The following is a 23,160-nucleotide window of genomic DNA, read 5'->3' as shown; positions in this document are numbered from 1 at the left end:
TTTTGTCCCTTTTAGTATTGTATACTGTAGTACAGTGCATTGTAGGCTGTATACTGTACAATGAACAAATTGTATGGCCCTGAACATTGTGCTTTCCATTGGTTAACAGTACTGACTGCTCAATAGATTTTGACTGGTTGCAGGTTTATATCAACAAAGAACAAGAATTACAGTATCACAGAGACAGGACAAGTTTGTGAGATGCAGGGTATAGTACTGTAAAAATAGGGGTACAAGGAGGAGGAAGAACAAAAAAAATTGCAAAGCAGAGTAGTAATTTCTGATCAGTTTTGAGCTACTATGATAGAACATGTTTTCGTTCATCTAAAGACAATGACGGGAAAATTTGAAATTTGTTTTGAGATTACAAAATGTACTTCTCCCTGAGAACTATATGTTTTGAACACTGTGTTTTCTGTTTTTTTGGTGTATAGTTTACTGACTGCTTGATAGTGTATATCTTTTTGATCATTTTGTTTATGATTTGAGAGCAGTGTTTGATTTTGAACACAGGTAAAACTGTTTTGAGGTGAAAGTTTAATTTTGCGATAGGAGTCAGAGGTTTTGTAAATAGTGCTTGAAGATGAGGTTTTGTGTTTAATGTTTTCAGAAAATGGAGCAAGGTTTCAGAAATTGTGTTTTAGCAATTGAGAAAAACTGAGTTATTGTGAAAGATGGGGGCTTGGCTTGTCAGGTTTTTGGTTTTATTAACTGTTTTGCAGTAAAGTCCATTAATTTATTTTGGAGCTTAGTCTGCAGTTGCTTCTTTCTCCCTTTTGATTGTGTGCACAACTTAATTTCTTCCAGAGGAATGTGGCGTTTTGATGTCAAGGTTAGTTTTTGAGCAGCCCCTCTCCCTGGATATTGACAGGGTTCAGTGCAAAACACACCTCAGCAGAATGAACACACAAAGAGCTGCCTTTCAACTCACAACGCTACTAAGTTTACAAAATAACTGCCTTGCCAATTGCACTTTAAATCTGTATTAATCATATCTTATGATACTGCCCGGGTACTATCAGAAACTAAAGGGTAGACCGTTTAATTTCTTTTTGGTATTTGGAGAAGGGCTCTGAACAAAAAGGGATACATTAACATTGTTTTTTTAATTTATTTTATTTTAAAGGGTCTACATCTTTTCCATTTAGCAAATCTTAGTTGAAAGGTGGATTTTGTTTTATTTTTTGGAAAAAATAGATTATGTATATTTTTTACAAAGTAGTATTTGTGTCTTACTTATCATCCTCCTTACAGGGCCAAGACTTAACATACTGGTGTATAACTATTGAATTGGCTTTTAACCTATTTCCACTATAAGAAGTAGTTAGATTTACATTTTAATTAGTGTTTAATAGTGGAACTTTAATGTGGAATTTTAGATTTTTATTTTTATTTTTGATGTCTAAATTGGCAATATGTCGATATATACCATGGAATTATTAAATGTGTCAATTGTCACAGGTTTTGCCATATCGATGCTAGCTATCTCGTCAACATATTTCTGTGTATAATCACTGAGCAGGAATTCTTCATAGCAACATTGGATTTGTATATCATTAACCCAGCATTTAATTGACTGGATGAGCAGAAATCCTTTATCCACAAAGAGTTTGACAAAGAGTTTTTTCCCCCAGTAAATTTACTATACTGATAGATATCAATCTTGCATATAATTATAACATTCCATACCAGTATTTTATCCACATTGGAATTAAATTGAACTAAAACCAAAATGTTTGCCGTGTTCAGATTCAGGAAATAATATCTAGAGTTCCTCCTCTGAGGGCTGGGTATAAAACGAGTTGTTGGCCCTGTTATTGGCGGCTTGCCCGGGAAGCCCTTACATTTAATTGGCCTCCCGTTTGTTTTGATCTGCACCCACCCATTACGATCCCTCATAAACGTGGTGGCATAAAACCAAACTGCACCTGGGCAGAGAGAGAGAGAGAGAGAGAGAGAGATATCATTAATTGCCCTGCAGGAAGGACCCCACATATTTCTCTTAGCTTTTCAAACTCTTATCTTTGAGCACACACCTCAGCTCACCCGTAACCGATTTCAATTTGGCGTCTCTTCAAATGTCCTCCATCATGGTCACTAAACCAGGAAGCCAGGGGACAGCCATAGTGATAATGAAGGAAAAGGGCAGCAACCTGTTAATTGGATTTGTCTCTCTTGGATTTCTCACCAATCAAACACTGTCCATCTGGGGATGGGGCCTGGTGTGAGGGGTTGCCAGGATTGTTTGCTGTCATGACTTGAATAAGTATACCAGTGTTTCTGCATTTTAAAGCTCATTAACTTTAATAACTTTCGTATTCTTCACACTACTGCTGACCATTTCCAATCATACTGTCAGCTTTTACATTTGTTTTCTTTCCTTCCAGACAGCTATTCCTTTTATGAAAGTACCCTTTTTGGGAGAGGTAATTTAGTACTGAGAACATTTTAGTTTTTCTTTTTGTCGGCTTCCAAACATTAATTTGTTTAATGCAAGAAATTACCCAATTTACATGATCATTTTGACACACGTTACCGTCTTCCCGACAATGCGTTTTGTCATCTGAGCAGAGCCTCCACCAAGGAGAGCATTACCTGTTGTTTTACCATCAGTATCTTACCCGAGTGTGACACATTTTCTTAACCTTTTTTTTCTTCTTTTTGCATCTCAGGAGGAACACTAGTGCTTGCATGTCAGACAGTACATCGTGAACGTTCCAATCAAACCTCTGCTTAGCTTACCTACAACCCTTAATATATCATGTTGTTTTTAACATCCAGCTATAAAGCATTTTCAAGACTAGGTGTCATTTTTTTCTTCAAATATTGTAAATCTTTGCATGGAGACACATGTAGTCTGGAGACAGCTTTAACCTTGCAAGCTGTTGTTTTTGCATCCCAGGATAGAGGATGACTCACATGTCACACATCCCAACTGTTCCCATCAAACCTCTGCTTGGCTCTTAAGTGCCTTTCATGCCTTCTCTCCCTGGTATTCCCATCATTATTGACAGACCTCAAACAGCCTCCTTAAAGACTCGACTGGCCTGTTTTCTGTGTGGTGTTGTTTCAGTAAAAAAAAAAAAAAAAAAAAAAAAACTTGGTTCACTCGCAAAGTGGCTCTGCGTGTCTGCGAGACCAAGAGGCACATTCGTCTCCCTGACATTGTGTGTAAACTTGGCTTGGCCTCTTGGGAGTCGCTGTGTTGGAAGGGGGAATGAAAGTGGCCTTAGAACTGAAGATACGAATGACCATTCTCCTTTTTCACCACTGTTTTTTTTTTTTTTTTTTGGGGTGGCGGGGGGGAATAGAGGCGGATAATCCTCACAGGTAATTGATTATCGGGGAGCGGTTCAGAGGTAGCATGCTGCAGCTTGGTGGGGAATATGAGGGATGAGAACAATTTCCTCAGCCAAAGAGAGTTGACTCAGAGTTTATTGGGTTTCTTTTTCACATGGGGGAAACTTTCCAGAAAACTGTTTGTGTGCTCAAAGTCTCTTTAATGTCCTGCTGCTTCGGGTAAACTTTCGGTCACACCATGTTACAATTCCGGCAATTTTTTTGAGGGGTGGGGGGGGGGGCGACGCTCTGAGCTGCAGGAGGTAGCAGTCGGCATAAAAGTAGATATGGCTGAACAAATCTTAAGCTGTCCATGTATGAGGACCTGAAACCACCGTCCCCTGGTAGCCACCCCCTGTTCTTTATTCTATCCAGAATGAGGAATTCAACTGACTAAACTGAGATGATTATCACATTTGTATTTTTGAGCTACAGCCCTGTTACAAATCCCCTTTTGTCTCCTCTTTGCAGGATCTGTTTAGCGCTGCTGACGGCTGATATGTGGTCGGTGGAGGAACAGTGAAGGAGCCAGAGGAATCCTGATTTGATGTAAGTTCAAACCCCTTTCACGTTTTTTTTTTATCCGTGGCCTGAATCTTGACTCCTTGTGCTGTTATATGCCAGAGGTTCTCAGGCTCATTTCTGTTGCTGGTCAGATTCAGATTGGAAGTGTGAGCTTGCGCTTCTTGACTTTGAAATTAGGATAATCTTGAAATGACTCAGGCTCAGCTTCACACAGGGTCCGTCCCTTTGGTAAACACACTATATCAGCTCCTATGACTGGTGTCAAAACACTAAGTCTAAAAAAACAGGATTACATTGCATGGAATCTGTGACGAGGTCTATAGAGAGGTAGTCTTGCATTGCTAGACCTTCCTCCACAGCGCTGTTGAGGAGGGTCTGGCTTGTCCATACAGGGATGGGAGGAAAACGTGCTCTGGTTTACCTCTCTTTAGCTTAGATATGGACAAAGTGAAGAGGATAGAGGTTTACTTATGGGGTTGACTGAAAACATTCTCACAGTCAGCTTCTCAGTATGATCTACGTGGTCCTAATAGATTTAGACTTTAGATATTAGCAAACACAATGTAGCAACAATTGACATCTGATGGCTTATGTGTTTATGTTGCCAGGCTACTGACAATCAAATCTGATCAAAGCAAACACACACACACACACACACACACACACACACACACACACACACACACACACACACACACACAGTCCCGAAGAAGCAGATTAGCTGAGTGTATGAGTATTAAACTCTCATTATATGATATCTAATGCTTTGATTGTTTCTGATTTAGTTATGAATGTTTAATGTTATTGAGAAACCACCCTTTTATTGTAGATTTTGGAGAGCAACTTTGGGACAGTTTCAGAGTTTTATAATACTTCAGCACATGGATAGATTTTCTAAAAATGTGCAGATTTGCAAATCCACCAATTTGACCCTGGTGAAGGATTTAGGGACATCTCTGCCTTTTTAATGCAAATGCTAGGTGGTGCTTACTCCCGAATTGGGACAGCAGCAGTAGTCACCAAATTAGGCAGCTATTTAAAAAAAAAACATATTAATGGATTAAGTCATTTTTTAAGCAAAAACACCAACCAGTGTCTGGTTTTAGCTTCCTCAGACAGATTTGCTGCTTTCTCTGTTTAATTGTTGATTGTTAATTGTTGTGAATATCTTTGGGGTTTTGGACTGTTGGTTAGAAACAAGCAATGTGAAGACGCCACCTTGGGCGCTGGGAAACTGTATTTGAAATCTTAGAGTAAACAATGAATTGATTAATGGGTAAATAATCAGCAGATTGTTAAAAATGTGTTCACATGAGTCGTAATGTGTTCACATGAGTCGGATGTGTAAAAAAGTGTTATAGCTTACATAGGCTTATATTTATTTTATTTTAATCAGTTTAAAACAAACATAATTTAGGTTTTTCAACCATAACTGAAGTTGGCAATAGTTGAATTTGGCACTCTCTTTACAGTATGTTGACTATGTTAATTTAGTTTTTTAGAAAGTCCTTTTCTGAAAGTATAAATTTGTGATTAGTCGTAATGAATGATGCATAGACTACATACGATTATGTTTTCTTTTGGCTTTGTTTTTATTTATTTTTTTACCCTACTCTACTGTACTATATTATACTATACTAACTGTACTATACTGTACTGTACTGCGCTATACTATACTATATTATACTATACTGTACTATACTGTACTATATTATACTATACTAAACCATACTATACTGTACTATATCATACTATACTATAGTAGATTGAAGGTACTTTGATGGCAGTGTGTGTTCTGGAGCACTTCAGTCCTCTACTCCCATCAGGGTGTTCCTACTGGTGCCTCCACATGCTGCCGCTGCGCTCTTTGTTCCTCTTCATTGGGGTGTGTGCTCATGTGTGCCTGTGTGCGCTCCTCTGTGTGTGTGTGTGTGTGTGTGTGTGTGTGTGTGTGTGAGTGTGAATGTGCGTGTGTGTGCGCGAGTATGTTGAGGATGTGTTGGATCTCTCTGTTTACTCCCCCACCCCATCTTCTCTGTGCGACAGGAGCGTGTGTGTGTCTGTCTGTCAGTATCAGTGTTTGATGTTGTTCAGTGTAAGTCTGCATGGTGTGTGTGTGTGTGTGTGTGTATGTCTGTGTGTTTTTCTGAATGTGGTGTGCAAATGAAGGAAAGTAGGAGTGTGTGAGTGAATCTGTGAAGGATTGCGGTGTGTGAGTGTGAGTATGCTTTGGTGAAAGTGTGTAAAAGAGGGAACAGGATAGAGAGAAAAACACACTTGTATGATGTCCCTGCAAATACCCATGTTTGTTGCATGCCTCTGTAGGTGTGTGCAGTGTACGTGTACAGCCCACTCCCCCCCCTCCCCTTACACACACATACACACAACTCTAGGGACTAGCATGTTCATTATTCTTCCTAAAAGAACCATTAAAATTTCATCAGTGCAATGCAATCTGTAGCAGGGCGGGGGTAGGAGTGTGTAGGAGAGAGAGAGAGAGAGAGAGAGAGAGGGGAGGGAGCTTGCATCCTCTGCTCATTCACCACTGCCTGCCTTCATGCCTCTCTCTTCTTCCTTTTCTTCTTCTTTATCATCTTCTCCTCTGGTGGCTGGATTCCCTCGCTGAGAGCACGCCGATCCGCACATTACGGCTTCTCTCATGATGTGAGCCACCAGCATCCCTCCCCTCCTACTCCCTCCATCCATCCCACCTCATTCTACTACGACTACTACTACTGCTGCTGCTGCATCTCCTCTCTCTCTCTCACACACACAGACACAGGAGGAGGCTGTCCTCGGGCTACAGCAGGAAAGAGCTGGAGTTAGGGTTAACAAGGTGCAGTCGGATTCTCAGGGAGGATGTTTTTCTCCTGGCTCCAGGCGGGTTTAGACATGTGATGTGCCGAGTGCTGGATGGGTCGCATTCACAAGCTTAAGAGCTGGATCCTGATTGGAGTATGTTTTTAATTGGAATTTTCCTTTAAACTAGCGCATGGTTGGATATTTAAAGGTGAGCAAGGTGCTTTTGATTCCTGTTACTGTCTCGTTCTTTGGCGAACAACTTGTTGATTAGCATGGCAGGAACCCATCTGCTTAATGTGTTCCCTTTTATACACAACTTTTCCGAGTTTTCTGTTCCGGCTCTTCCTCCTTTTTTCACTAATTAGACTAATCCAGCGTGTTGCGCTGGTGTTCCTTGTAAAGAAGCGAAGTTAATTAGTGTTGCTCTTTTTCAGCATTGATCAGAAACGTGGGGAAATTAGCAGCAGCCTTTAAAGACCGCTGGAAGTGAGTATGCGCTGGTTTTACTCCACAAACCCCAAACCCCGCCACCACCACATCCCATATGTCACTTTGTTTTGCCAGCATGAGCATGATGCGCCGTCTCCCAGGTAAATCTGATGGCACTAATTGCGTCCTAATTGGGTTTCCCCTCAGCCATGGAGGTTTTGGTTTCTGAGCTGCTTAAAGCCACAGATGAAAGTGTGTGTGTGTGTGTGTGAGAGAGAGAGAGAGAGAGAGAGAGAGAGAGAGAGAGAGAGAGAGAGAGAGAGAGAGAGAGAGAGAGAGAGAGAGAGAGAGAGAGAGAGAGAGAGAGAGAGAGAGAGAAGGGTGGAGTTTGTGTATGAGTGAGCAGGAAAGAGAGTGTAAGTGTCTGTAGGAGTGAGAAAGAGTCTAGAGCCTTTGTGTGTAGTTGGTGACTATCCCGGAGTGTGTGTCTGTGTGTGTGTGTGTGTGTGTGTGTGTGTGTGTTTGTTGCAATGGGAGTGATAATGGTGTGTGTGTGTGTGTGTGTGTGTGTGTGTGTGTGTTATTCGCAGGCCCATCTGTGGAGGTCCTGTGTGATGGATGGTGACTGACGGAGGGTGTGAGGTGTGTGAAGGAGGAGGAGGAGGAGGATGAAGAGGAGAGGCAGTGGGATGGGGGAGGGTGTCGGGAGGAGACAAAAAACTGGTCTCCCATCTGTGTGTGTGTGTGTGTGTGTGTGTGTGTGTGTGTGTGTGTGTGTGTGTGTACCTTTGTGGTAGAGCAGTACATCACAGACCGGCTAATGGAATACTGGAACCTTGAAGGGTCCTCTCCTGCTTCTCCTCCATCACCCCACCCCACCCTCCATGCATGATTCTGGGTAGAGTGTGACACACCAGCGGGCATTCTGTGGTTTCTGACAGTCTTTAGATCTTACATGTGCACCAGACAGCTCAGGGACTGAACTGTATGAGCAACAGTATTCCTACAGTGTACAGACAGATGCAATGCTAGTGCTACTACTGTTAAAGTTCTATCCTTTAACATTCAGTCCTGGTAGGTTTTTTGCAACACCTGTGTTACTGTGGCAACGGCAAGTGCATTTTAATAGTAAATATCCCAGAATTTTATTAAGAAAAGACACATGTATGGACCAGTAGTCTACTTTTAGCTTTTAGCCTTGCTAGCTTCTCTACTTATACTCGGAGAAGGTAATACACCCTGTTAATCTACCGGCTGCTGCATTTCTTTATTCTTTTGTGTCCTTTTAGTTCAACAAAGCACCACTGTGAATCACATGTAATCAAGGGATTTTTCAAATGTAGAAATGATACTAAAAGAAATGAGCACGCTTCCAAAATATGACATTATACCATAGACTGTGTAAAATATGGACGTAGTCTCCGTGATGTAACCCATAGGTTCTGAAGAGCCAAAATGAAGATCAAAGTGGGCGGCTCCCGGTGGCTCCGTTTGTCTCCAGCTCATCCATAAAAGGGCAAAGAGTTGGAGCATGGACGGAGCTGAGAGACTAATTAAACCCTAGTCTATGCTCGCCTCCTGTGACGACAGCCACCTGTCATTCAAAGCTAATAATTTAGAACTTTAAGCTTAAATATGATTTAAACGGGTAAGTCACCCCCACTCCACACACTGTGTAACACATTTCTTAGTAAACCATCCAATAGTTGTGAGGACAATCCACTCAAAACCACAAATCTCAAACTCATGCTGGAGCTAGATGAAAAGTCAGAGGATCCCCAACATCATTGGGATTCATTCGTCTGTGCACATTTTCATGGCAATCCATTGAATAGTTGTTCCAATATTTAGTCTGGGCCAAAGTGGTGGACCGACCAAACCTCGGGGGCCCTCAAAATTCATATTCTAATGTGAGTTTTTCTTTAGTGATTCTTTATACAACTGGCGTATTGTATTCTATACAGCAGTCTTACTTGCACATATTTTACCAGCACTATGTAGCCTGGAAATCCAGACCCAAATCGGAAAGATTAAGGGTCTGGTATTGAGTAATGAAAATGGCCCCACTCGAGGGGCGGCACCAAGCATGCATTTGAAAATCTCACTGCACACCGTTGGATAACACTACGACCAATCACAACAATACACGGGGTGACGTATCCAGAGCCCCATATGCTTAGCTACCAGCAGAGCTAACTGGTAGATTAAACTGTCGTCATCTGTTTAGCTCGCCTCTGGCCCGCTTATATCAGATACACAGATGTGATTGGTGCAGCTCGGCTACAAGGGCATAGTTAATGAGCATCATTACTGAATGCCAGAGTGACTCGCTGAGCAAATTCAAACTGTGCTCTCGTAAGAACTCTGGACTTCCAGGGTAAGCACTATGTCAATTTGAGTTGTCAGCCCTTCGCCTCTTGACAGCAAAATATACACATTTTCAAAAAGAAAGTGGAAAACTACATCAAAACAATGAGTCAGTTCAAATGCTTTTATTTGACTTGACTTAAGGTCTAATTAAAGTAGGTTGGGAAAACCTGGAGCAACACAGAAGGAAGTGGGGCCTGGATTTGATACCTTTCTTACAGTAAAGCTACAATACAGCGCAAACTCCTCTCTGCTCAGCTCAGACGGGTGTACTTCTAGCACCCTTCTTGTAGGCCCATGGGTCCTTCTTGTCACCCAAAGAAGCTGCAAGACTGACGGGAGAAACAACCGACTTCTTTACCTCCTCAATGTTCTTTTGCAAGATAACTTCAGAGCGCTGCATGAGGCATATCAATGTTAGTGGGAAATGACAGCCGTCCAATTTCTAAAGTTATAATACTGTATTTGTCGAGCCAAGGCTCCCAATGTTCATATTCTTCTTTGAAATCTTGGACTCTGCGTTGGAGATGGTAATTGTGTTGCATCTTGGCCTTTTTTTCCGCCTTTAAATAATGCATATTTGGCCCTCATCCTTCCTTCATCTCTAAGTTTGTCCGTAAGCACCTGAACCTGTCATTCCAGAATAATGTTCTTTTGGGTTATGGCGTTGTTCTCCTTCTGCCTTTTTTCACATTTCTCCAGGTGATCTTTCCTAGTAATTTTCTGGCGGAGGGTCTGAATGTTCTGCTCCAGCACATTATTTTGCTGGCCCATGGTTTTGTTCTCAGCTTTTATCATTCTATACGTATTCTCCCAATTCTTCTTGGTCCTTGAATTTCCTGTTTATCTCCGCGATTTCTTGCTCAAAAATATGGTTATTTCGGACGAGGTTTGGTATATCTTCTTCAGCAGACCTACATTTTTCCTCCACGACTGTTTGGTTCTGGAGTTTAATGCGGACGCCAACTACTTGCTTTTCAAGGTCTTTGTTTAAATCACCGGCTGCGTTTCTGTCAGCTTCTTTCAATCTATATTCACTTCCAATTCTTCTTGGTCCTGGAATTTTCTGATTGTGTCCTTGATTTCTTGATTCATGATTTGATTATTTCCGATGAGGTTTTGTTTCTCTTCTTCAGCAGACCTACATTTTTCTTTCCAAGACTCTCTGATTCTGGAGTTTAATGTGGCTTCCATGCACTTGCTTTTCAGGGTCTTTGATTAAATCACTGGCAGCTTTTCTTGTTGATTAGCATGGCATGAGTGCTTTGAAGGCATCAGCATTTCTAAAAGAGTTAGCTCCGCCCAGAATTTGGAAGGTAAGAATGTGCTGTCACAAGCAACTGAACTGCACTAGAACGATCCAGAATATCTCAATCTGTGTCTTTAATTCTGTCTCTTTCATCGTTGCTGCTGGCCTGTGAAAACACCCCTGATGGAATTTGATTGCCATACAAGGACAGATTTCCCCAACCATTGCCCGCATGTATAGCAAGTCCTTGTTGAGATTTCCCTCCCCCCCAACATTCCCCACCCTGTTGTGAATATAAAAGATGATGCATTCAGCAGTCAATGGTTGTAACACTGCTGTGCTGTTATCCCTCCTTTCTGCTGGGGCCTGAGTATGATTTTGTGAGGCTCCTGAGGCTCAATAGTCGGCACGGTGCACCGCTGGGGGAGGGCTGTGTGTGCGAGTGTGTGCATTTGTTTAGTGTATGTGTTTGATTGTATGTTAGTTTTCATCTGTGTGTGTTTAGCATGGGGATTAAGTGTGCTTGTCTGCATGAAAGAAAATGGGTGTTTGTGCAGTGTACCCCCTCCAACCCCCCAAACCTATCCACCAGCCAGCCCTCTGGGAATTGGGGTGTGCGTGGGTCGAAATGTGATTTTGGCCCCCGTTATTTAGCCTGACAATCTGTTTTATCTAACAGGACGAGGCACTCCCCTCAACACCACTTTTGCGTGGCAGCGTTTTAAAAGAACTGAAATTGAGCCGCGTCCCAGTGTAGGCTATATATCACTTAGGCAATTACAACCTTCACGGATCTGTTGGTAATAAAAGAGAGGTTTATGAAGCGCAAGCATGCCAGGCTGGAGGAAAACGCTAACAGAGGAAAGAGATATTTGGTGTGGAAGGGCGAGGCGTGGTGAGCTGGAAGAGGAGGGTTTGTCTGTTTGATTTGTGTCCTATTTGGCTCTGCTGTGCTGCGACACATCTCATTTTGACCCCTGTTGGGTTCGTCCTGGCCGACCTGCGCTCGTGTATGTGCGTTCAGCGGACCCACATGGCAAATTAGCCAACAGACCGCTGTGTATAATAAATCAACCTCCCAAATGCCATCATGTGTAATTGAGATTTCACAGCCCTGATCTCATCTTTCTTCTCCCTCATTCTTGCTCAGCTGTAAAAACCTTTAAAAAAATTAGTAAAGATGTAACCCATCCTTCCATCCTTGCTCCACCATCCTTCCCTCTTCCATGATCCACCACAGCCATAATGAGATTTGATGTTAATCCCCGACACAATATCACAAGATTATGCGCCTCCATAATGCTCCACGCAGGCAGCGCCGACGGTGGAGAATGGGTTTGGCGCGCGCAGTGGAGGCTTGGCTGGGTGAAAGCACATTAATGTAATCTAAGTGTAATTGGGTGGTAATGCAGCTTGTATGTAGATGAATGGAGGAGCGGGAAGGTGTTTTTTTTCCCCCGTTTCCTCCTCCCTGTCAGATAAGACCAGGGATGCAGAGCAGGGACAACATGAGAGAGAGAGAGAGAGAGAGAGAGAGAGAGAGAGAGAGAGAGAGACACACACACACGCTGGAGGTGCCTCAGCTAGACAGAGAAAGAGACTGATAGAGTGAGGGCGACAGATTGCCTGGAGAGGCCAAAGGGAGGGACTGAGAGAGATTTATTTATCTCCAAACTGATGTCAGACTCCTGTAGCGAGAGTGGATTGGGCAGAGAATGTGATCAATGGAAGGTGAGAGTTAGGAGAGGGGAGTTTGCCAAAGGGACAAAATTGTAAATTGCAGATTTATTTTATTTTTTTTTAAATATTGATTGTAATATGTACGTATGTAAATATGGTGATTTATTCTAAATGACTAATTAAAGCTTTAATGCATAACTTTTTGATATTAATATAATGAAAGTCTGTTAAATTCAAGCCATTGCCAAATGAGTTTCTACAAAACTAATTAAGACTGACGGATCAGCTCCACACAACTCTCTCTGTATTCTTTAGTATGACTATGTTCAGAAGATTGTGGCATCCGGTGACTTTCCCGCGGAGAAGCTTGAGCGAAGATAATTACCGCTACTAGTAACTGCGTGGAGTAGGGGGGTGCGGTGTGCGGTCATGGAAGGCTTGTATCATGTGGAGGCGCCGACAGTTTTGCTGTCATTACTTAGAATTCCTCATGGGTGCGGCAGAAACTACGCACTATAGCTTTAATGGACTGGTCAGAAACCGGAAACAACCTCAGAAACGTTTGGCGATTGAAGCATGGTTTATTGGAAACGAGTTGAGTTCCAATTGGCCTCATTTTATTTGGAGTGTCTTCCTTTGGTTTCAAACACAAACATTTCTGGAGTTTGCCAAATATCTTCCAAGAAGAGCTGAAAAGGTTCTTTAACATCGCTACATGATCTCAGATGCTGTGCATAGACAGATGTTTTGAAGATCCTTTCTGGAGATGTTTTACACGTGATCAAATCAGATATTAGGGCTCACTAACATTAAACTCAATGCAACACATTTGGGCAGATATACTTTGCCCCAGCCCAACAACAGTTGATAGCGGCCATTCCATTGATATGCAATGATTTTGTTGGTTAATGTTGCCCTTCTAAATGCTGGTGTGACAAGCCATACATTATTTTCTAAAAGATAATGAAAACTAACATAAGTTAGCTTTGCACTCTACCCCTACAGGCATTGATTTGTATTTCTGTAATTTAGTAGTGATTTGCAGGCTCCTGTAGAAGCTGTAGAAGTCCTGACAGCTTACCTTTTTGTTGTTGTAAATTGTTTAATATTTAGTTTTGTTTAATTGAGGAATCTTGCTGCCAGTGTGAGATTTTAAATCCCAGGTAGGCTACTGTTTTAGCTGTAAGGGTCTTGATCCTTCCTGAGTCATTTTGCTGTCGCTGCCAAGCATCTCTGGAAACAATAAACTGCAAGGTGCCAGGAGAATGTCAGGCCCTGGCAAGTGTGTGGAACAAAACAAACAGCGCAATATTGACACCGCAACATGCATTCCTCAAGCTAATGAGCTGCTGCTTCTCCTGTCAGTCTTCACCTTCACAATAGTGATTACCCTGTTAAAGAGAGCCAGGATACCTGCAGCGACACACACACACACACACACACACACACACACACACACACACACACACACACACACACACACACACTCGTGCTACCGCCTTCTCTCCGCAGTTACCCTGACAACAGAAAAAGCCAGGGTCACATTTGTTGCTTCTATACCAATTAAAGATAGTGCTTAAACATATTACTACTTGCAGCCACTTGTTATGTGAAATCAGGGATACATTTGCACGAGGACAGTCAGGATTTTGGGTTTGCATTGCTTTTATTTAGTTCATATACTGTATTTTACCTGTACCAGTCTACCACAGTTTTCCTTTTATGATGCATTTCCAGCCTCATTTGTTGCCCGCTCGCTCTCAGTTTTTACACTTTGGCAGTTTAGTTCCCTCGGCTGTTTTCCCCCCTCTCTCTCTCTGTCACTCTCCAACGAGTCTGAATTCTCCTCTGTGAGTCTGGCTATCAACTGTGATATGATGCTGGTGAGGGATCAAAGGTGCTGCTGACGTTCATCTGTGTGGATGTTTACCTGCGTCTGTCTGTCCTTATAATCAGGCAACCTCAGGAACTCTAGCCGAAGGCTCATTTGCACCGTATTTGCCAAATTGGTTCTGCAGGGAGTGGTGTGACTTAAGGCTTCTTTGCATTTATTAAAGCCCAATGAGCATCAGAGAACTCCTGGAGTATATTTGAATTTGAGCTTTGGCATCTGAAACCAAGGAACACTTCTAGAACTCAAACCAGAGAATATTGTTGGAGCTAGGCCTGTCAAAATTAGCCAAAAATGACTTCTAGTTTCCTTCTACAGTAAAAAAAAAAAAAAAACAGGTTTGAATATACTGTATTTGAATGTCTGTTTGTGTATTATGTCAATAAGAGGGCGAACCAATACAACAGAGACATAACTACCTTTATAGGTATATTTATTTCAACATAAACATGTATTTTAAAAGATATAGGTACGTTGCCCTATATAATGTTAAACTTAATTCAAACACTGTAGACCTCTCTCTCTTTGGAGCTTGCAGGGGCCAGGACATGACGCATTTTACATCACAGTTGGTCATAAACAACCGAGTCTCTTGCCGTTTCTTAAATTTGCGCGACGATTTTGGAGTCTCTCCTTACCAACATTTTCGTTGCTGTCTTTGTTGCGTCTTCCTCTTAACCCTCGTTGTTTGTCTACCCCTGGTAGCGCCAGCCGCACAAAGAAACGTTATCAACACGCCTACTTGCTCGCTGTGAATTCTCTAGACGACCGACTGGGCGCAATCAGACATTACACAGACAGGGAGCTGAACGTTTAGGGAGCAGCGGCCCAGGCCCACGCTGGAACGCGCCAGGCAGACGCAATTCGAATATATATTTGACTTTAGAATATTAGCTGACAGACCTAGTTGGAGCTCAGTTATGTATTATTGCATGTTGTGGTACATACTAATGTTCCTGCTCTTTATGGCTGGTTATAGCTTCCTTCCTGCCACTTAATGGCCTTTCCCAGCCTTTGAGGAAGAAGCGTTTTCTTGACTAACCACCACCGCATGCTCACTATCAAGTTGTTCACTTGCTGATGCAGCAAACTGAAACGTAAACACTCTACTCTTATTTAGAGCCTGACTGTCCGGAGCCTGGAAAGATTCACAGTAGTTGTACTGTAGGAGCATTAGGACTGAAAACACACCTACACACTTTCTACACACGCATATGGCCTCAGCAGGCTTGTTTATGTTAATATGACAATACACATTTTGCACTTCATTAATATTTGCTGTAACATCTGGTTTCTGTATTCTCCCATATGGTTCCTATTGCTATGCTGTGCTGTAAATATACCGTATTACAGTTGTTATTTTATGAAGCTTCCAGTTTTTGTTTTAAGTTGCACTTCTGTAGAAATGTGGGTGTATTTTTACATTTTGTATTCATTTTCTGTATATTTTGCTGCTGCTTGTTTCATTACACCACTGTAGCCTGTCATCCACCTTTTAAATATACTTTAATTTATGCATACCTACCATGTTTGTACATATGCTGAAAGTGCAGAATACTGAATGGTATACATTAGAATCACGTTAACATAATATAAGAAATAAATGTGTGCACTTCCTAATAAGTAGCCTAATTTGTAAAAGTGTGTTTTAACTGTACTGCGGTTTCTACAAGGGAACTGCCGAGTGGTCAGTTCAGCCCCTTAGTTGCTATGATGTGTAGTTAAGGATCCCTATTGCATTTGTGAGATTTATCAGTAATATTAACGGCCCATTGTGGAGCCAAGTGAAGTATGACAAGGCTATTACAAATGTCCTAATTGCTGAGCAAATTCCCATTACTCTATTTCTCTCCAGTCGTCTCCATACAGTGGACACTGGCTCTGTGCTACTATGCAGTTATGCAGGGTTTTCCCTACCATTATAAGGCTTAGGCGCAGCACCCAAGCCGTTTTTGGAACCACCTAAGCCGAAAGAATGTAAAGTCAATGTAAGCATCGAAACTACGGTGAATGGCTCTTTTCAGATCTAATGATTAAAAAAAAATAAACCTACATTGTGTAATTTTTTTAGTTGATTCTTAGCAAAAACCCCTTTGTTCTTTCACAAATATGTACTCATTCATGTGTAATTACTTCCACCAACTGATCAAATGATTCTCGTAAGCGTAGAATCCGCCATTCAGAATCATTCAGAATACATACGAGCGACTCACTCGAATGACAGCAACCATGTTGCGCCTCCATCTTTAAAATACAAGAGGGACATACCTCCGCATTTCGCCCTCTTACACCTATTGGCACCATGACGAATGCAAGGGGGAGATTACTTGCCAGGGAAACGAAAAAGAGAATTAAAAGGACAACGTGACAGGCAAAGCAACAAGACCAAAGTTATTATTGGAGTGGCTAGAACAGCTGCATGTAAACGATGGAGATACTAAGAGCTAATTTCGGGTTCGGCCACCGTAGGAGGAGGGGCTAGAAAGTAATATTCAGTTGGTTGTCATATACAATTTCACCGCTAGATGGGAGAAATTCTTACACAATGTAGCTTTAAGCTTTTTGAGTTATTTATTTATTATCTATTATCTCATTTATCTATTATCTGCTAGATTTTCCAACATTTTAGACACAGATATGGTAATAAAGAATTCTTGAGGGATGACCGTTTAAAACCTCTCCAAAAAGGTGCACCTAAATCTTCCACAAACCTAGGATAAACACTGATATGTATATGAAAATATTCCATTTTCTGTATTGTAAAAATGTAAATCTTTAAAAGCAGCTACACATTTGTTGTTATTATGGGTTGTAGGACTGAACCTGCACTATACTGCTGTGCTCCTTTTTAATGTTAAGAAGTGTATCTATTTTTTGTAGGAACAACTCACACATCCAAACAAATTCTACTGTGCAGGTGTGTTGGACGATAACATCAACTACGATACAAAGGAAAAAATCCCGCACTCTGCTCTTGCTATAGCATCACCTTTTATTTAGAAAAACTAACGTTTCGGTCCCTCCAAACCTTCACCAAGAGTATATGTACAAATTAGAGTACGTATCATGCTACTTTTGCAGATTAGAAGTATGCAATGCATACCTATGGCAATTATTCCAAAATGTAAATAATCTTGGCGACCAAATCAGATGGGTTTTGATTGGCCATAATTCTCATGAGTCTGATAAAATGAGGTTTATGGCAAAGGAATGCCATTAGGGCATTATTGTTTTTTAATGTGATGGTGGGGCGTTCTTTATGTTTGACCTGTGACCTATTGAGGTGATGATTTACGGCGCATGCTCCCCCAACCCTCCTGCTCTCCCCGAGGAAATCAGGCTGGATCTATGGCCATCATTTACATCTCCTCGAATTAAAGCAGCAGTGTGTAGTTACGGCCCCAGGCCTCATGAATCAAACTTTATTGACCACTTGGAGAGTTACAGACACCCGTTGAATACCAAGTGCCGGTGAAAGGCCACTGGGTGGGGGTAAATGGGTCGACTAGCTGTAAAGATTGGATGTGGGATCACTAGTACTACACACCAGGCTGTGATGAAATGGCAGCGGCTGCTGCTCATAAATATGGAGATTTCGCTTCCAATAAGATTTTTTACAAACGAAGGGCATTACAACACACATTAAAATTCTCTTAAACAATAAATACAAGAACATGTTTATCAAAGATACTGAAAGCATCCTGTTTAATTCTGTTTATGATCTTTTCAGAAGGTTGACTTGGACCTCTTTTCTCATGGACTAAATGAATTTTTCGGGTCCCTGTAGGAATAATAATTGGATAATAACTGTATAATTATTACCCAGAGCCATAACAATTATTATGGAGCAATTAGTTGTGAGTTTTGTAGAAATGATGTTAATTGCAGTTAACCACAAGTTAATTGTATATAGCAATCTTACTTAAGATTTCAAAGTGAATTGTGCATCTGTAAAAAAATCTTTTTACTTAGTTGTAAAACACATCTCAGTTGTCAGCTGTCACAAATCATGATTGATAGTCTTTATATTTGTCTTAAAATCAATATAATTGGCCTGTTTCAAGATTGAGAGCAAATGAGTGACAGGAAAGATTACTGATGGAATCTGCTTGAATTAATTTATTCAACTTTAATAACTGAAAAAAATAATCATTTAAATGGTGCATTTCAAATTGCAGGTGCTGCTGTTTCAATTTTGCTATAACCTGCATAATTCATAAACAAGCTGTAGGAGGATAGTTTTAGGTGGCAACTGTTGATTTCTCCATCTTTTGACTACAACTGTCACTGGCATTTACTCAGCTGTAGCTAATTAACGTTAAGTCTGTGCCAAACAGGAGAAAAACGCTTGGCTGGTTTCTTACTTAGCATGCTGGTATGTGTGCTGTTTACGCCACGTCAAAGATGGTTTTGTTGAGGATGAAACATCACTCTTCAGTTTTTTTTTTCAAAATAGTGGGCTGTGTCTTTTTCCCGTTTTGTTAAATAACACCAAGACAGCGGTGAGTATTTTTCTTGATAAATGATTGAATGTTAGGTGATAGCTTAGAAATCAATTTCAGACAGGTAGCTAAGCTAGCAAGCAAGCTAGCTCCTTAACGTTAGTTGTCGAGTTGTCAAGTAAAGACAAACGTCTGCGGGACAGAGTTGTCGGAATTCTACCTTAATGTTTAGCTAGCTAGGTTCATTGTATTATGGTTTTTAGGTCTATCACCTTAAAAGCTCTGAATTAGGACATTTTCAAGCCTCTGAAAATGTCTGTCGGTCCTGTAAGCTAGCATTAGCTGTGTCAGCTACAGAACAGAGCTAGCAACAGGCGCTTGCAGTACTTTAGTAAATAACACCATGTTTAAATGTCATGGTTATATTCGAATATAATTATGTTTGGTTAAGTATACCCCCAATATCTTTTTTTGGGGGGGAGGGTTCCCTTTATTATACGGTGACAGTGGATAGACAGGAAAGGGGGAGAGAGATGGGGGATGCAAGCAACAAAGGGCAGCAGGTCGGACTCGAACCCATGCCACTGCAGGACTCAGCCTACATTGGGCGAACGCTCCCACTGGATGAGCTAGAGGCCGTCAGTAGGAAATTCTTATTCTGTGTGTTTCTTATTAGAAACACATGCTTTTATGTCAAGTCAAATGCCTGCTGTGAAAAAACCCTATTGCAATTTAAATCCGCCAACCAGATATTTTCCTCATCATGTTCATTCCTATTTTAACTTTAACAACAAACATAGTGAGTATCTCCTCTGTTGCCACACTGTGTGTTCAGTTCATTGGACAGTTTTCATGACATTCATGTAAGTTAAGCTTGGTGAATTGAAATTGCAACACTGTACTGCATTATTGATGCTTAGGGACAGACATTTTGTGAGTAGGTGAGATAGGACAGTTGGAAAAACAATATTGGAGTAATGGTGGTCCTTTTATTACCATGAATTGCTTTTAGTTTGTCATTGTCAGTTGTCATTCACAAACCTTTTGTGTGTGTTTTTTTTTTGACAAACCAAGGAGTAAGTGCATTACCTGGTTTCATACTCATAGAATTTGTATGTGGTTGGAAATGTAACCATTGTCAACAGATGTTGGCTTGTTTGAAATCCTGTTTAAGGCTATTTTTTTTTTACATTGCAAACAGTACAAGATGCAGTGGAGCAATCTCTTGTCAGGCACTTTTTCTCCTGGAGAGTCTGTCCTTGCTTTCTTGATAAGGATGCTCTGTAGCCTACCTGCTGTTGCTTGTCAGGACAAGCAGATGGAGACTGACCTCTGACCCCAATGGCCTACATTGGAGGCCATCTTGTCACTCTATGACAGCAAGTGCCAGCTAGCCTGTTCCTTGCAGCAAACAGAAAGTATGCCATGCTCTTCCCCGTGAGGTTCCATTGTTTCTTTTGTAATATTCAAGAAGAAAAAAGGGGCAAATTAACAATCATGAAGTATGCATGAGTTTAGAAAGCCCCCATATATCTCCAATGCTGAGGGGAATGAGGAAGTCTAGGAGCAATACAGCTGTGCTTTTAGCAAGTTTAGCATTCCTGGGATGTAGTGGTATTGCCTATGCTAAAATCTGTGATGTTTCTAATCTTAGGAGAGCATGCTTGATTGTGTTCATCACCTATTGCTGCAAATATTCCCTGTGCATTGCTTGTTCTTTGAGGCTACAACATAATGTAATGGAACAGCATCCCCATGATACTTGAAAGAAAAGCTTTTCACAGCTTATTGCTAGCAGCTAACACCCTGGGTTTCTCCTTGGGCTTCAGCGCTTGAATCATGATGTCCCCTAAGAACCAATTCTGAGTTGGCAGCACTTGACATGATTGGCCTTAAGTAACTGACAGGGTTGCAGTGTTACATGGCACTCTGGAGCTGGCTAAGTGTTTAGTGGCAAAGAAAACTGTTAAGATCTGGCCGGTGTTCAGAGAGGAGACAAAGGCGAACACAAGTCAGGTTCCCTAATGGCCTGGTGGTGGTCGGCTGGGGAGGCTGTTTTCTGTGATGACTTGTCTCACGGCGCGTTACCTTGAGGGATTATTGGAGCGTTTGATTGGCCAACTTCTGTGGATGGATGGTGGCTGAATTGCAGTGCAGAAAGTATTGATTTCAGTGACAGTGCAATTGTGTTTCTGTGTGTGGGGAAACTATATATGGGACTGTATACTGTATTTGTGCTAGGGTTGGCTGATTGTTCTGTCTGTGTTTGGCCCTGGGAACAAAATACAGTATCAGTTTGCAGTAGATATATTGTGTGTGCCATGTCATGCACCAATATGTCGTTGTAAAATTAATTGTTGCACCTTGAAATTAGGTGTGTAAACACATTAAATCATGGTTTAAATGAGAAAAAGATTTTTTTCTTCTTTTTCTTCCTGGAATCTGCACTCTTTTTGTTGTTTCCACTAAGCTAAGCTAACGATCTCCTAGCTGTGTCTTCATATTTAACAGACATACAGTATATGAGGCAAGGAAGCGAATGAGCTGTTTTCCCAAAATTTTGAACTATTTCTTCTGAAAATTTAGTTTTGTTGCTATTGGAGGCTGTTTCAGTGATTATAATGTATCTTACATTTAAAAATAGATAAATACATTTATAAAGCATAAGGTTATATTTTACTGACGTGAACTTAAACCAACCTCTTACAGCAATTGTTACTGTGAAGACCAATGAGTTCTATAAATGTACAGTCTAAGAACTTTTGAATGGCAGATGTTGTGTTGCAGGATGTGAGTAAACCAAAAAGACAATTTGAAACCTAGTAGAGTCGGCGGAGGGGCCAGCCACCGATCCTGTGGTTATCTTTCCATGCTTGGATCTTTCCCAGGTTGCGAGTTTACCCGACCTCAGCATGACTCAATCCTTCCCCTGATACTTTTTGGTGGAAAATAGGTTTGGAGAAAAAAGACAACAATCAAAAACAATCACTCAGTGTAGAACAAACAGCATGTAGTAGAAGCTTCTCCTTCTCGCTCCCTCTCCGAGCTCCATGGCAACATTCACTTTGATATGCAGATACCCCCACCATTTGTACAGTGCCGCACCAAGGGGAATATTGACTTTTCGGAAAGGCAGAGAGCTTTTGCATTAATTGTTAAGCTAAAACTGTGCATCTCCTTTTTTTTGGCTTTTTGTGCAATTGAATGTCTTTTTTTCTGCTTTCCCCAGATGTGGAGGGAAGACTGTGTGCTGGAGCCAGGGATTGCACTCTGATGAAGAAGCTAGCATAACTGTTATCTTCATGTACAACTACACAACCTGCAGGCTGAAAGTCATCTCCGGTGTTCTCTTTGCTCCAGTTATCACAATGCCGCCATCTCTGTAGCTTTTTGCAACCTGTTTGGTATTCGTCCTGTTCCCCAAAACCTTCCCTGTGCTGATAACACTCAGAGACACATTTCACTTTAACCAAACAATCCACCACTTGCCATGGATCGCCTGTGTCCGGGTGAAGGCGTGAGCCGGACACAGGCCTTCGTCGGGAAACTGTAGCCATCTGGATTCTCTTCAACTTATTTCCTGTGATTTCACTCTGGAGTAATTCTTTATTTGGACCAGGGATGGATGTACCGGAAGCCAGCAAGCATGGCAAGAAGTCGACAAGTCAAAAGCTGGAGGACCAGAAAAAGGTAGGAAAAACTTTTTCTTTCATCTTCTCTTGCTGTGTGTCCGTGCTGCTTTTTCAAAAAACAAAATCAGCTTTGGCTTTTGCTGTATTCCAGTTGTATGTATGTGGAAGCCAAGGGATGAAAGATTGTTTATCGCCTGGTGTGTTCTCTTTACAAAAAAAAGAGAACATGTTGGTCCAATTGCTGCTGTTGTCTGAATTCCCAGTAGCTCTTTTGTTCCATATCTCATAATAGCTATTTATAAAGACGAGGGGGGGGAAAGGTGGAGTTTCTGATCCCCCCCCCCCCCCCCCTCCCCTCCCTCAGCGCCTCCAGTCTTTTATCTCAGCTCATGTGGCATGGCGGTGCCCCTCCCTCCTCCCAATTGGGGAAACATATTTACACTCTGTTTGAGTTGGTATTTATGTTAATCACCCTGGGAATAGGAAGAGAATACTACTACCTGTAAAAAAAAACCCAGAGACAAATAGTTTTTCTGTAAAGCGACATTATGTGTGCTAATGGTCCTCCGTTCTGCTGGGGAGGGCAAGCGCTTGGACAGAAAATGGTGAGCTTAGCGGAAGCTAGTTTTGAGTCTGGCTCTGAACGCAGTGACCTCGATGGAGTCAGATTCATTTGTTGCGGCAGTTGGTGGATCGATAGAGAGAACTCAGGCGTCAGGCCGAGTTCACACTGTCTGCAGAATGTGGGATTTGAGGACAGCAGCGGAGCACATAGCCACACATATACACACACTGTATATTAGA

The sequence above is a fragment of the Sander lucioperca genome, chromosome 20 (assembly GCF_008315115.2).
Source record: "Sander lucioperca isolate FBNREF2018 chromosome 20, SLUC_FBN_1.2, whole genome shotgun sequence".
NCBI lineage: Eukaryota > Metazoa > Chordata > Actinopteri > Perciformes > Percidae > Sander > Sander lucioperca.
This window is presented reverse-complemented; position numbering follows the sequence as displayed.